Source organism: Tyto alba, unplaced genomic scaffold (genome assembly GCF_018691265.1).
Source record: "Tyto alba isolate M040663 unplaced genomic scaffold, T.alba_DEE_v4.0 Super-Scaffold_21, whole genome shotgun sequence".
Lineage (NCBI taxonomy): Eukaryota > Metazoa > Chordata > Aves > Strigiformes > Tytonidae > Tyto > Tyto alba.
The window spans coordinates 6,344,133-6,359,494 of record NW_024881295.1 but is presented as its reverse complement, the minus strand read 5'-3'; positions in this window follow the sequence as shown (position 1 = coordinate 6,359,494).

Sequence of the window (15,362 nt, the reverse complement as noted above, 5' to 3'; positions counted from 1 at the left end):
ATGGGGAATTCGGTATGCATACTCTAAATTCCACTCAGGGGAACAATAGTAACACAATTCTAATCAAAATACAGTGTTTTTCTTCCCAAGTACTAAACTAAACCCCATAGGAACCCATTTCTGATACTATTTTTTTCCCTGACTTTTAATGTTAACAGTGGTTTCTGCAAAAATAAACATTCCCTCAAAGTATTGGCAGCTCAAATACAAAAGCCAAAACTGAAGGTTACAGTAGTGACCTTATAAGTTTTTCTTCTCTTACTTGAGAGAAATGACTGAAGTGAAGAACACAAATAGAAACAACTTAGATATTTAAGCTTTTGCTTCCTGATGTTGTAAAAGGGTAAGGAAGAATCTGTATAACAGGAGATTTACTTGTTGCCTTTTGAGGAGGAGGACAGAGTTGCAGCCCTTGGAATCTGTGGTTTAGGTTAGGGATGGCATCATGCTGCACACTTCCACGTAGGCTGACTGCCATTTCATTATTTCTAGTCATGCACTGATAGATGATCAGGTCAGAATACTGGAACTGGATGCATGTTGTGTGTCTTTCAGGAATATGGTTTCTTTTTAGCCAGCAGAAGGGTACGAGGAGGCAGGTGGGAGAGCAGCGCTCTAGCTGGGCACAGCACAACCGGAGGTGAAGAGAAGCCTAGCTCAGGGCTTTCTCTTATGTTTTGGACAAGCTCAGGAAATTAAATCTTTTGAGTTTATTGGAAGAGCCAGCAAGGAGAATCCTACACTGGCTGGTACAGCAGAATTTTGAGCAGCCCAGAAAAAGAGGTAAAACCGGTTGCTTTTTAAAAGTTGGGAAAAGTGAATTAAGCCAAGGTGTTTGAAGTGATTTGCCTCAGTGTCCTGGGTTTGAGTGAGTGATGGAGTTTTTTTGGTAGCAGGGGAGGGGGCTATAGGGGCGGCCCCCTGTGAGAAGCTTCTCGAAGCTCCCCCAGCTCCACGTCAGCTCCACTTCTGTTTGGGAAATTGAGCCAATCAGCTGCGCCTCTGCGATAACGTATTTAAGAAGGGACGTGGTGACGGGCAGTGGGACTTGTGTGGAGGAGCTGCGGCAGCTGCGTGAACACCAAAGTCAGTGGAGGAACGGAGGAAGAAAGGAGGGGGGAGGTGTGCCGGAGCAGAGACCCCCCTGTATCCTGTGGGGAGACGGCAGGGCGGCCCCCCCCTGCCACCCATGGAGATCTGCGGTGGAGCAGACACTGATTTATGGCCTGTGAGGGGCCTCTCATGGACGACCAAGGTGACTGTGCTTTAAGAAGGCTGGGGACTTGTGGGGAAAATGTAAGCCCCCACTGTTGTAGTTTAGCACTGGGAGGATTGCAGCATGCGGGGGTGTCCCACGCCGGAGCAGCTCGGGAAGGGCTGCAGCCGTGGGAGGGACTCCAGTTGGAGAAAGTTGGTGACCCACGACAGAGCAGTGTGGGGAACGCTGCGGCCCGTGGGAGGGACTCATGTCAGAAAAAGTTTGTGGAGGACTGTCTCCTGTGAGAGGGGGGACCACGCTGGAGCAAGGGGAAGAAGTTCCAGAATCTCCCCCCACTTAAGATGGAAGAAGCAGCAGCACAGACTGCACCCCCCATTCCCTGCCCCTGTGCTGCTGGGGGAGGAGGTAGAGATATCAGGAGCAGAGCTGAGCCCGGCAAGAAGGGAGGGGTGGGGGGAAGGTGTTCTCAAGTTATGGCAATGCTTCTTACTGTCCTGCTCTGTTAAGTGTTGTTGTGTCTGTAATAAATCTATGTTCTTTTTTTCTTCCCTTAACGAGTCTGCCTTTTGCTCATGACCGTAATGGATGATTTGCGCCCCCACCCCCACCCCCCCCATCCTATCTCAAATCCCAAGCCTGGCTTATTTTTCCCTTCTCATCACTGGGAAAAAAGGGAAGAGTGAGTGGTTGTGTGGTGCTGATTTGCCCTCTGAGCTTAAACCACGACACTCAGTTGTGAAACAGATTTATAACTAATCAGGAGCTGGCAGTAGTAGAGCATTCCCTTTTTAAAGCTCAGGCAGGAAGGAGGACTGTACATGGTAATGCCCTGAAAATGTGTCTTCAAATAAGTGTTCATAATAGAAGCCTGGAAGTGGAAGCCTAGAGGAGATGAAGTCTTCTAAATAATGATGGTTTTATGGAGGAGGTCATGAAGGAGGAAGGAGATGGGAAGAACTGAAGTGGAAACAGTTGGCAAGGTCTGTCTGTCTTGTTGTCACAAGAGTGGCAGGAAGGAGGCCTCCAAACAAACCGAAGCCCCAGGAGTGAGGCAATCACCGTTTCTTCCTGCTCACATCAAATTCTTGTTCAAGGCATTTCCAAATAAGGGTTAGGAACTGAGCGCTGCAACCGCAAGATGACAGTACAATGCTGTTAAAACCAAGACTCCTTTTTCCTTCTACTTAAATAATCTATGTCCAGCCATGAATCAAAGTGCCTCTGTAACCTGCCATGCTCTAAAATAGACTGACAGAAACATATACAAATCCTCCTGAAAAAATAAATGATGAAAAAGCTTTAGCTGGCAATTCCAGAGCAAGAATGATTAGCAAGTTGCACTGTTGAGTTAACATGATTTTAATCATGTGCTGCTTGATAATCTCAAGGGAAAAAATGCTATGATGTGTCTCTTCTGTGAGCACAAGGCACACAAAAATCACATAGCAAAAGTAATTTTTGTGTAATGGTACCAGTAAAAACAAAACAAAACAAAACAAAAAAACAAAACAAAACAAAACAAAAAAAAACAACAAAAAAAAAAAAAAAAAGGAGCAGAATTTCCTGGCTAATCTGAGTTAGCCTGAGATCTGTGGATCTTTACTCATCTACACCAGCAAAAGGTCTGCCTTGTCACCCATACCTTCAAAACCCTCCCCATTAGTTTGCCAGCGTTACAACAGGAAACAGCCATGGAATAGTTGTTGAGATCCCTCACTGAAGTAAAAAGCAAACCATTACAATACTGAGGAAAAGAACGAAAGAGCAATTTTAACATTTAAGTTTAGGGCAATGCTGTCAGGGTGGGAGCAGCTTTGAGATTGCCAGTACTTGAGCCCACTTTCACTTTGTATGAACTTTTAAATAGTCAGGAAAACCTTCAGTGATGTTTTGATTTCAAAAGCTATCTGGTGGCCTCAATCTCCATACCCAACAATTAAACCAATAAATTCAGAGACGAGTCTTTAAGGTTCTGAGCTTCAAATGCTGCCACTAGTGCATTATTCATGGATTTGTTTTTTTCCTTTGATATCTCTCTATGGTGTGATCTATATAGCAGAAAAGAACCCACATCTGTCTGTTTACACCACCCTGGAAATTCCTGTGGGTAACCAGAAAAGCCAACCACAAATAACTGCTGGGCTACCAATAAACATAGTATCTGGAGTGCCTCCACCCACCTGCCATTGGGCAGATTTCTAAATCTTATTTGAAAATGGGAATAATCAAATTGGGGTTGGAGGAAGAAATAGAGGCAGGGATAGGGGAAAGGACTAGTTTGAAAAACTAACCTGAAATTAGCAGAACCAGTTTAGGATTTTCTTAATTTTTTTTTTGTTTTTAGTGGAGTAGGTTACATATGAGCCCTGAGCTGAGCATCACATCATGACACAGTGCATCTCATTGAATCAGATCATCTGACTCATTGTGGGGTTTGGGGTTGAAGCCTTTTGTGCTAAGAGTGTGCAGGCTCTTCCGAGCTGCATCTTGACGAAAAGTGGACAGAAAGCATCCCATAAACTGTTTTACCCCAAGCACAAATACAGGCTGGGTGATGAGTGGATTGAGAGCAGTCCTGCGGAGAAGGACTTGGGGGTGTTGGTGAATGGAAAAGTGACTGTAATCAAGCAGTGTGCACCCACAGCCCAGAAAGCCAACTGGAGCAGCTCCCCTGTGAGGCCAGGCTGAGAGAGTTGGGGGGGTTCAGCCTGGAGAAGAGAAGGCTCTGGGGAGACCTTATAGCGGCCTGCCAGTACTGAGAGGGGGGACAGGAAAGGTGGGGAGGGACTCTGGATCAGGGGGTGCAGCAACAGGATGAGAAGTAATGGTTTTAAACTGGAAGAAGGTAGATGTAGATTAGATCTAAGGAAGAAATTCTTCCCTGTGTGTGGGGTGAGGCGCTGGCCCAGGGTGCCCAGAGCAGCTGTGGCTGCCCCCTCCCTGGAAGGGTTCAAGGCCAGGTTGGACGGGGCTGGGAGCCCCCTGGGCTGGGGGAAGGGGGCCCTGCCCGGGGCAGGGGGGGTGGAACTAGGTGGCCTTTAAAGTCCTTTCCAATCCAAACCATTCTATGATTTTGAAAATTCAGGAAAAAATGTCCAACAGGATGTTGGGAGAGGGTTTAAATTCCACTTTTGCTCTAGCCAGTTGGAGCTGTCTGGTCATTTTTGCTTTAACTGCAGGGTCTCTTTACATTGTGATGGGTCTTGTTGGAGAGGGTTACAATTTCCATTGGTTTGAAAAGCTCAGCATATCCAGTGATGAATTCTTACCAAGTCCTTAATTCACCCAGATCTTTTTATATGCGTGTACCTGAACTGAAGCATTTGGGTAGCTTTTTCAAAATCAATGGAAGAATTATGTACTGAAAAGTAGATATCCACCAAACTGAATCCCATCCTATGACTCTTTGCATCCTTAATAAGTATGGAAAATATTCTGGTTTGTTAAGTTGATCCTGCATTGTGCTACTTGATTTGTAATATTCAGTGAGCTCTTAAATCTGCTTTGTCTGTTATTTATTTATTTTACACTACTATTCAATGAATCAGGTGTTCCACTTTAACTTGATATGTGATTTAAAAAATAAAGCCATCGTACAGAAGATACAAAGATGTCATTGTCCATAAATAGTTTTTCAGTCAGGTGTTGTATCTATTTTTGAGCCTTTAATTCTTGGTAAGATAATTTCTCCCTGATGGAGATCATCTTATGTACTAGAGTATACTGCACTTATCTTGATTTGTCCCCTTGGAAGTTTGTTACTCTTACAGCTTCTATTTCCTGCATTTGGGTAACAGTTTTTCCCTTCTAGTTGTGTTCAATTTTCTGAGAAATGCTTTTTCTTCTTTTTTATTTTTTTTTTTAATAGCATGACATAATAATTTTTTATGAGGAGACATTTACATTTTCTAGGATCTTATGGCTAGGTGACAATACTCCCCACATCCTGGACCCCTTAAAAAATTAAAATAATTTTTAAAAACCTTTTTTTTTAATCCAATTTTTTTTTCTTAGTCTTTCTCTTAAATCAGAAATTTAAAAACTGGTTGGTTTTTTTTTAATCTCTAAACTTTCAATTTATTCACGTCAACTGAAAGTCTAACCAATTCTTGGATTTTGGTTGCCTTTTTGGCTTTTCCTTACTTTCTCTCTCATTCTGTTTATCCTTATTGCAGAAGATAGCCACAATTCCTCCATTTCGTGCAAATTAGAGGTAGTGCTGGGGTCCCTGGCAAGTTCCCAATACAGGTCTCAGATGACTTAAATCCTTCCCATGGGTACATCGAAACATTATTGAGCAATTACATTCTCTTGTGGCAGTCATCTGTGGAGTAAGTAAACTCCCTCTATTAGCCACACAATGATATCATGCACCATAAATGCATGCTTGGCCTCCATTGTGTCAACAATCAGTTACATTCTGTAAGGAAGAAATGCGAATATAATTCTAAAACTACACTGACTAATAAACAGGTCAGTTTTATTACCTGTTTCTACCCTGAATGTCAAGATAAAATTTAATTTAAAAGACTGCCGTAAAAGGAGAAGGCATACAGGTAAGCATAAAGTTATTATTTATTCATTGTAAATATATTATTAACTTCTGGGGTGGGGAATGGAAAGGGAGGCCAAAAGAGGAGAGTGATTTACATTTAGGTCTTTTTTTTTTTTTGACTGACTAAATGAAAGTTAGTCATAGAGATAATTTTCCCATCGATAACTTTTGCAAGACTATGACGTACATTACTGATCATTCATGGATCCGCTTGCACAAGCAGAATACTTATGCAACAAGATGTAGGTAACACTCCCTTGAAAATTAGGTGATCTCTGATTACACAGTATAGTGTACACAGTAATATTGTAATGACTTGGCTTTTTTCTTTTTTCTCCTTTTTAAAAACACGTATGTAAATGTTTTATAAAGCTTTGAAAACTTCCAAAGGCACAGTGTATCTAAAAAGGTGACCTAACTTTCTGGGTAACATTTAATAGCATACAATAGCTATCATTAATCAGATAGCCTGTGCTTGGATGCTTTCTTCAGCCTTTGTGTCATTCAGTGATGTAGTTGAGGCTGATCGCTTTCACAGATATGGTATTTTAATTTGCTACCCTGTGAAACTATATCCAGTGATGCCCACATAATGTGAAGACTGGCTTCCTATACACCCTCAAGACGGTATGAGGCTAGAAAGCAAGAAAAAAAAAAAAACAAAAAAACAAAAAAACACAAACAGAAAGTACATTTACAAAGGAGGGAATTGGGAAGGTTTTAAAAGCTTCATACAGCCCTCAGATAAATTTAATGGCCACCAGGTGGGTTGGGGCCACTGAAAGGGAGAAGTCCAACACTCTTTCCTGCCTGGATCACCCTGATGTTAGAGCTGGGCAGCGCTGGGTGTCCTACATGCAAGACCAATCAGGGGTTTCTTCCCATGGATCTTACATTCTGGCTGGGGACAGAGCACAGATCCCAGTGTGCTTTTCAAGGTTTTAAAGTATTATTCAGTCTGGATGAATGACTACCCTTTGCTTTGTCATCAGAGAATATTTATGACCATCGAAGCAAGGCTCAGTTCCTGGAGACGGGATAACGCGTGGCTTTATGCTGCCAGACAGAGAGTTCCTTTCGGTGGTCACACCAATGTTTTTTCATACTCCCACGGACACCACAACTTTTTTGGATAAGGAAGAAGATGATGGAACACAGATGAGGGAAAGAAATGGCCTCAGAGAACTTGGATACATGGGGGTATTTTTACCCTTTGGGGTTTTTTCTTCCTGAATTTCAATGAGTGACTTATTGGAAACTTCTTTGGGTTTGAAGTGTTTTGTTCTTGTTCCACACACACAAAACTGTTTTGGGTTGTTTTGTTTGTCTTTATTTATAATGCAGCCGAGATAGGGTGACTTGATATTTTTAAAATAGAAAACTGATGCCTTCTGAGGGAATGGGGGGAACAGAGGAGGACTTTACTTAGCTGGAAACATGGGTCACGCCAAGGACAACTTGTTGTTGTGAAGGATGTGTTGGAGATGGGAGGGAGGATTGTGTGGAAGCTGTTATGGAAGGAAGAGTACTGCTGCTTCTCCTTGAGCGCCCAATCCACCGATCGTTCTCCAAATGCTGGACCCCAAGAGCTCCTGAACCACAGTCATGTATCTCCTATTTATTACCCTTTTTTTCTCTCTTTCTTTTAAGGCAGATTCTAGATTAAACTGTTCCAGCCCATGAAATTAGCAACTGTCAGGCACTGAATGTCAGATACCTTCTATTTCATTCACTGCTGTCCTGCTGTCTCCTATAAAACCCTTAAAAAAATCAACCAAACAAACAAACAGAAACTAAAAAAACCCACAAACCTGTCTTATTGTTGAGCTAACAAAGTTAATGGGATTACAAATCCGATTTTGTGAACTGCTAAGAAGGAGAACCCTCACAGAAAATGCTCAGCATCTTGTCCCGTCTCATTTTAATCATTAGCAGAGCCTACGAGGCACTATGAGTTTAGAAGCATGCTCTTTTGGAGCCTGCTACACACTGGAGGCTGCCCAGCACACCCAGGAGTAATAGCGAATTGTCAGATGTGTTGTGGAACAGGTGAATAATATGTCAATGACAGGGTGTCTTCCAGAGATTACTGATCAAATTAACAGCATAAATCTCCACACAAGACCTATCTGTTTCCACTGTATGCTTGTTAGGAATAGCACAGTCCTGTTTGACATCTTGTGCAACCAAATTCATGAGTAGCACAAGTTAAATATTCTGTTTTTCAAAAAGATCAACCTTGGAATAGCTTAATAGTTTGAAACTAATATTTGCTTGGCATTTCTATGTCTATAGTATAAAGAATATGGCAAATGCTATGATAATGGAAGGCATAACTCAAATATTAACAAATGATTGCTGTAAGGTAAGTCTCTTTGATGATGATCCTCTTTTCCTTATCTGCTGTCATTGCCATTCCACAGCTTCCTCACTTTTCTACAGGAGCTGGTCAAACTGGAGGCAGGGACCAGAAATTAGTGGTAGTATTGAAATAAGCTCTGTTGTTCTGATATTTCTGAATCACACATTCCTGATGGTTCAAATACAAATTTGAATAGGTTTTGCTAGCTCCTGCTGGTGGACTAAGAGAGAAAGAGAAGGTGGAATTGGTTTTGCATATCCATTATCACCTAATTTCAATTTTGTTGTTCAGAAATAGTTGAAATTTCATATATTTTTAGTTTAATGAGGGTACACTTTGTGCAGATTCCCTTCAAGTATCAGCAAATGCTGAGAGAAACAGGAAATAATGTTGGACAGGGCAGTATTCTGGTCATTCTTTCTACCACTTCCTTTCAAACTGATGTAAACAAATGCATGTTTTTATGTTCTTTCCCTTGGGAAAGGGAGAACACTGAACTCAAATGATCAATATGTGGTTTTTCCATGGTTACTCATGAAACTTCATCCCAAAAATCTTTTTTAATCACAAGTTGTCTGGCATCCATTGACAGGATCCAGCTTTTCGGTTTTGGTCCACTGTAAGTTATGGAATTGGGCTAATAGGAACAAATCCGGATGGATTGTTTTATGGCACAATAAATCCAGAAATGTGTGTTTGTGAAAATTAAGGAATTTCTTAAAGGGAAATAATCACTCTTTTTAAAATGGTGATTAATTTTAAATTTTATATGCTCTAGACTTCCGTATTCATTTGTTTCTCTGTACAAACATTTTTTTAAATGTTTGTTTCATTTTTTCCCCTCAGCATTTTTAACAGATTTGTGGAACCTGGATTTGATGGCATCTGAACCACTGTGATTTCTTTTCACTTAGCGCGAACCTGAGGCATTCCACATGTGAATGCAAGGTGCAGCGAGCTGTTTTGTGGTGATAGGTGGCAGGACACAATGGTATGCAATTCCTGGATTGTATTTCTGGTGTGTCCTTTTCAGCTGTAGACAAATCACATCAGGGAGGCTTTCGAAGACGCACGTCTGGTATTTATTTCCCATTGACACGCAATAACACAAAGCAGTTAACAGCCGGTTGTATTATTCTGAATACCATCGCCACCCCCACATACAGTCTTTCAGTTTCCATGTTCTCAGTTATTCCAAATAAAAGGTGAAAGCTTTGGGGGTTTCTTCCCTGGAATTTAAGCTCTGCAAAAATTTACAGAGTTGACATTTACTACGTGGTCCCTCCAAGAGCACTGGCAGTTCATTCCTGCAGCTGGAGATGGCTGGATGAAGCTGCTGGGCACCAGGGTGAACATGGACCTCCCAGACCAGCTAGGAAAGAAGTTTCTGAACTGCAAGTACCTTCAAGATGCTAACGGACAGAGAAGGCTCACATACTACACTGAGCTTGGCAGCTCTGCTGCCAGATTTGCAGGTTTAGCAAATAGATTGCCAGGCAGATTATGTTCAAGAGGTTGGGACGAGGTGGGAGGTCTGTGGGAATGTGTTCATAGGACTGGCAAGGGTTGGGCTGCCAGTGCTGTGTGTCTGGGAACGGTGGTGAAAGGGGCTCCTGGACCTCCATTCAGGTTTGAGAGGGGGTTAGGGCTTGTGAGGCCAAACATGGGGGTTATCGGAGATAAGAGCGGGTTTTTTCTAGTGGTGTCGAGAGCTCTTTTGACAGTACATGGTGAGGGCAAACAATATATACAGGTACAAAATAATAATACAAGTTGGAAGACACAATAGTCTTGTGGTTCAGACAATGGATAGGAATCAGGGGTTCTTGGATCAGTTTTTGACTTTGCCACAGACTTCCTGTGTTAGTTTCAGCCAGGGACTTAATCTCTGCATCCACCATCTGTGAAACAGCAAGGCTTGGAATGGTTTGTGTCTCTGAAAGCATGTATCTAATTTAGCTGTTATTATAGAAGTTTAATATTAAGGAACTGTTACATTATCATAGGATAAAGCCATGACACATCTATTTTCATTCTGAACTTTGTTCTTTTGCTATTATATTGTTTTTCAGGAAAAACAATGTTTTCACTACATAAAAACAAGTTAAGAAGAAATTAATTATATGTGCTGTGAGAGCCATACTTGTAGATGTGATGTCTGACACTAAATAAAAGATGCCCATTAAATGCCACTGGATGGACTTCAGAGCTGATTGTTCAGTTAAATACAGCACAGGTCTGGACACTGAAAGTAAACAAATAACGTCAGGCTCTGTAAAGATCAGTCTCCCAAAGGTGGTCAAAAAGTTCAGTAGCTTGTGTCTAAACATAGACACTCCTCATCCACTTGTCAACAGGCATGCTGCTCTGAATTCTTTGTTCAAATTTCCATTAATATTCTGTGTCAGAGAAGGGAAATAACTTAGATAAGATCAGTTTTCAAACATGTTTCTTCAGGAAGGAACTAAAGAGTGATCCTGAACACTACCTCCTGGAATGTAAAAATTCTGATCTTTGGGAAAATAAAGGAACTGCTGTGAGAGATGAAAAATGTCACTGTATTTGGAAGACAGGTGAGTTTGTTTGCCAAACATGACATATTTGCAAACTTCAGGTCTGTCTTTTAATGTGTGTAGTCAGTTTGTGAAAAGGTGCTTCCACATGTAGGAAGCACTGATAAATGTCAAAGCAATTTACACTATTTACATTATAAAACATGGAAGCTTCCTGTGATGGCTGGCAATTTGTCCATGTAGGGAAGATGATGAAGAAGACTTTTGAAAAGGTCAGTATGCGTTTAATTCTTCTTTAATTCTATAATTCATTAATACTATGGGAAGAGATAATTACCTAGTTGAAGTCTGGAGTCTGTCCACCCAGCAGCACTGAAGGGACATCTGTAGCACAATCACATATACCTAAACTGGCAGGGAAACAGGCCAAGTGTGACTGTACATGTGCCATTCAAAACTGGAAGTTCCACCAAGCCAACTCAATGAGTGTCTTTGCTCTTACTGATAAGAAACTTCACAGCATAAAGGCAGCTTCCAAGGGATGAAGGTACATCTCTTCTCACCTCTCTCTCTCAGCACTAACCTAGCAGCATAAGCTAGTAATAATGACCCATAGCCTTTTACAGAATTTCAAATATTTTACCTGTGTTGTGTCTACATTGTCACATGCACTGATGTGTCATCCTTGAAGCATTTGTATTGCTGTATTAAGTACCCTGTCTCAGCTATCTCAGCTTGCTTTCTGGAATTTTTTGGTGTGAAATACTCTTTAGGTAAAGGCACCACATTTTTTCTCCACTAAGCATCTAATACGGTCCACAGACTATTTCAGACTGGTTATGAACACCTCTGGAGCAATGTTTTGGGGAACTTTTGCTCTGAGATCTATAATGTAGGTGTCTTTCCAAAAACTCCAGAAAGCATGCCTAGAACCATTGAACTGGGGAGGTATTCAGTTGGAAAATCATTCACCTTTTAGTGGAAAAAAACCCATCTGTATTCTTTGGATGGCCTTCTGTAATGCAGGGACTGTTACAAACCTCAAAACCAGAGAGCTCCTTCAGCTTCTGAAATGGCTGCAGATTTGCACAGTTGTGTTCTGGGATGGTTTGGCACAGCTTTAGCAACGCAGGGCCTTGCTCCAAAGCGTCTTTGTATCCCTGCCTTGTCTGCTGGGACAGATGTGTTTGGTGATGTCTCAAACCTACCGTGAATTACTTGTGTGCCTTGCTGCAGTAGCATCTTCCACAACATCTGTTACATTACTTCTGCTAATAGAGGTTATATTTTATATCACTGGAGTTAAATCATAGCATATCTGGCCGCTGCTTGTATCATTCTGTGTAAACTTGAGTCTCCAGAGTCTGAAATGGTTGGAATTTTTTTCTTTCTTTCTGTGGAAATGTCAGGAACCAAACACCATTAGAAAGGAGAAATAGTTTGAAGCTAATTAAATTTAAAACTTCAGATGGAGAGCCGCTAAACCTCAGGGCTCCACTGGAGTTGCACCGTTGGAGCCTTTTAGCCATCCAGAGCCCTGCCAGCAGCAGAGAAGGGGGACAGAGTGCCCCCCTGGAGGGATCCCATTTCCAGTAACAGCTTGATTTCTGCAGTAGCCTTCCAAAGAAGTAGCAGAAGTCACTGCTTGGAAAGGCCAACTAGGTTTTATAGCAGTGTAATATGCTTCAGAAAAAACATGTTATAATGGATCACATATGATCTAATAGATCCATACTACCTGTTTTCTCTGATACATGTGCTGAACCTTGGATACCACATGACGCTAAATCCCCACTATAAGGCAAAAGGCTTCATTTTACGTTACTCATTTGAAGATCAAACACATTCTGTGTCTGATAGTGTCTGTGACAGTGCAAGGCAACAGAATATTTTAATTAAGAAGCTAAAGCAAAGCACTAATAATACATGTTATCTCACCAAAACCACAGTTGTCTCCCCTGCAGCTACAGGATTTGCCAAAAAATTAAAACCCCATAGAATAATGGATTAAAGATGCTTTCCAGCCTGGAAGCTTTAGACAGTACATTACCAAAATATGATTCTCAACAGGAATATTATGAGAAGGATCATCATTTAGAAACCTAGCCAGCAGGCATCAGATTAATAATTTTTTTATTTTTTTCTTTTTTTTTTTTTTATCATTGCAGGCTGGCAGTACTTCTCTCCAGATGTACCATTTGGCACATTAAGCAATTCTTTTCTTAGAAGGGGAACCTATGGTTTTGCCATGTAATGCAAAACACCAATGGAATCACTACATAAGCAAAATGCCAGTAATGGTATAGTGGTCCAGCCACAAACACTGGTATGTTAATTTTGTTTTATTTTTCCCAGTGTGTCATCTGTAGTACTGTATTTTGTATCAGAGCTATGGCTGGGCTGTTTAGTATCAGATCTTAAAGTGTATTTTCAGTGAGAGATTTAAGCTAGGAAACTAATGGGTTTGAGCTTTTAAAAAAAAAGAAAAAAAAAAAAAAAAAAGGAGGGGAGGGGGGTGTCTGGGGTGGAAGCTGTACTTAATATGCATCTAACTACCATTTTAGCCTGATTTTAGACACCAGGCCAAATTTTCCCTTCAATTATAGCTGTTCAACCTTTCAGCTGCATGCATACACTTTTGATAATGGTATCCAAATACATTGGAAAGCAAGTAGTTTACACTGTGGCTGATACTTGCCATTGCTTCCTAAGACTAACTATGCCTTCATATAAAATTTTGATTTATTTGTAAGAAAAAAGATGACAATAATTATAGTGTATTCAGTTTGTATATGGAAGGTAGTGATTGGCCTCTCAATCCTCTGTGCTATCTTAGTTCTCTAATGGATCATCAGATTGTTTAGTTCTTGCAAATGCAGCAGTAGTAGCTCTTATGATGTATCTGTTGTATTTCATCTTACTGTCTGAATTTGTTCTATGCTACTGATGTTGTATGGAAAGGAAAAAAGTTGCAAAAAAATTATGTCTTCCATTCCTTTGTTTTTCTGGCACCAGAAAAAGTGGAGGGTATTACATAGTGAGGGGTTCTAGCTATCATCACTCTGTTTCTGCCTGCAGAAGCAGAACATTAGTTGTTCCTTTTTTCATTTGACTTTTGTAGATGAGGATGGGATCTAAGCTACAATTTCTTCCGTAGACCTTGTTGAGGGCCAACCAAGATGAGGGCTTGTTTGTGTTAAGTGCTGTTCACATGTACTGCAAGGCAGCTCTTGCCTAGGTGTGCTTCAGTCTAAAAAGTAGGAGAAGAAATTGAGGGAAGGAGGCCAAGCCAGGGTAGACACCCACGGATGGCGATTTGCACAGGTCCATGAAGCACATCAGCAGGACTATTTAGCATTTTAATACATCCCCCACATAGTACTTGGGATTGCTGGAAGCTGAGATGGTATATCTCAAGGAGGATTGTTTTATTCTTGAAATGTTTCTCATACACCTACCCTAGGCATCTGCTGCTGAGTACCATCAGAGGCAGGATATGGGGTTAGCCAGTCGGTTGGTCTAACCTGGCATGCTCTTCTATAGCGGTTTCCTAAACTGGGATCTGCCTTCTCACCCATCTTATTTCAAGTATTTGCAGAGCATGTTCCCTTTTCCTACCACCTTTGCCCTGCTGTAATACTTCTGATGCCATTAGTCTTGTTTCTGGTTTATGTGTTGTAAGAGGATTGCGGCCGTACTCTACCAGCTAGCCACAAAACGCAGCAGACGATAGGCTGAGTTCCAAGGAGTGAGCACATGCCCTGCGCTCCCCTGGTAATCCTGTTTCTTGCCACGTTAGACCAGTCCCGGGTGCGCGGGAAGTCCTGCGTTCCCCAGCTTCTTCTGCTAAGGACCTTCGGACTGGTCACTGGGAGGCATCCTCCAGATGAACATTTAGTGACTCAGAATGGTAAGAAATGCTTTTTCACCTTGAACAAATGGTGACAGCATTAGTGTAATTTCCTTGTCTTATGAGTTAAGGACGGCAAAGGAGCAAGGACATTCCTCACTTCTCTCTGCCACTACACAGACTCTACGGGTATTACAGAGAGTTTCTTCCCATTGATAAGCCAACCCTTTCCCCTTTTGAAGATTTTTTAATGAATCTCTGCGCTTCATGCAAAACACTTCATTTTAAGTTCCCTATATGAGGAGGGGGCACCAATTCCCATGAGACCATAGCCCCTAACAACAGGACAATTACCTTCCTCCTTGCCTTGGGGCCAGGGATAAAACGGAGGTTGGCTACGCAAATAACAAATTCTTCCTTCACACGGCTGCTCTTTGCACTGGGGAAAGGTTGTTACCTTGGGAAGGGAACTGCAACATACTGCCCAGCCAGACTCCTGGCTTGGGCTCCCTAGTATTTTTCTATTTGTTGTAACAAATATCCTGTAATTCAAGCTCTTCGTAGGTGGGGTCAGACTCTGCTTAGTAGAGTTTCGGTAGATAGCAAGTTTCTTTCTATTTAATATGACAGGTGTTTAGTTTTTAACTGGCTCCTGTCATTCACCGTAAATCTCACCTTTCCTCCTCCCAAGTTAAGTATGTCAGTTCTGGATTTTGCATGTCTGTGCAGCCTGAAAATGACAGCTTCTAATTACCCACACATACAAAGCGGTGGAAGATCAACTAAGAAATAGTGATTTCTGTCCAAGTTTCTGCTTCAATTAGGTTGTGTGGCCTTTGCAGTTTGATTAACTATGTAATTAA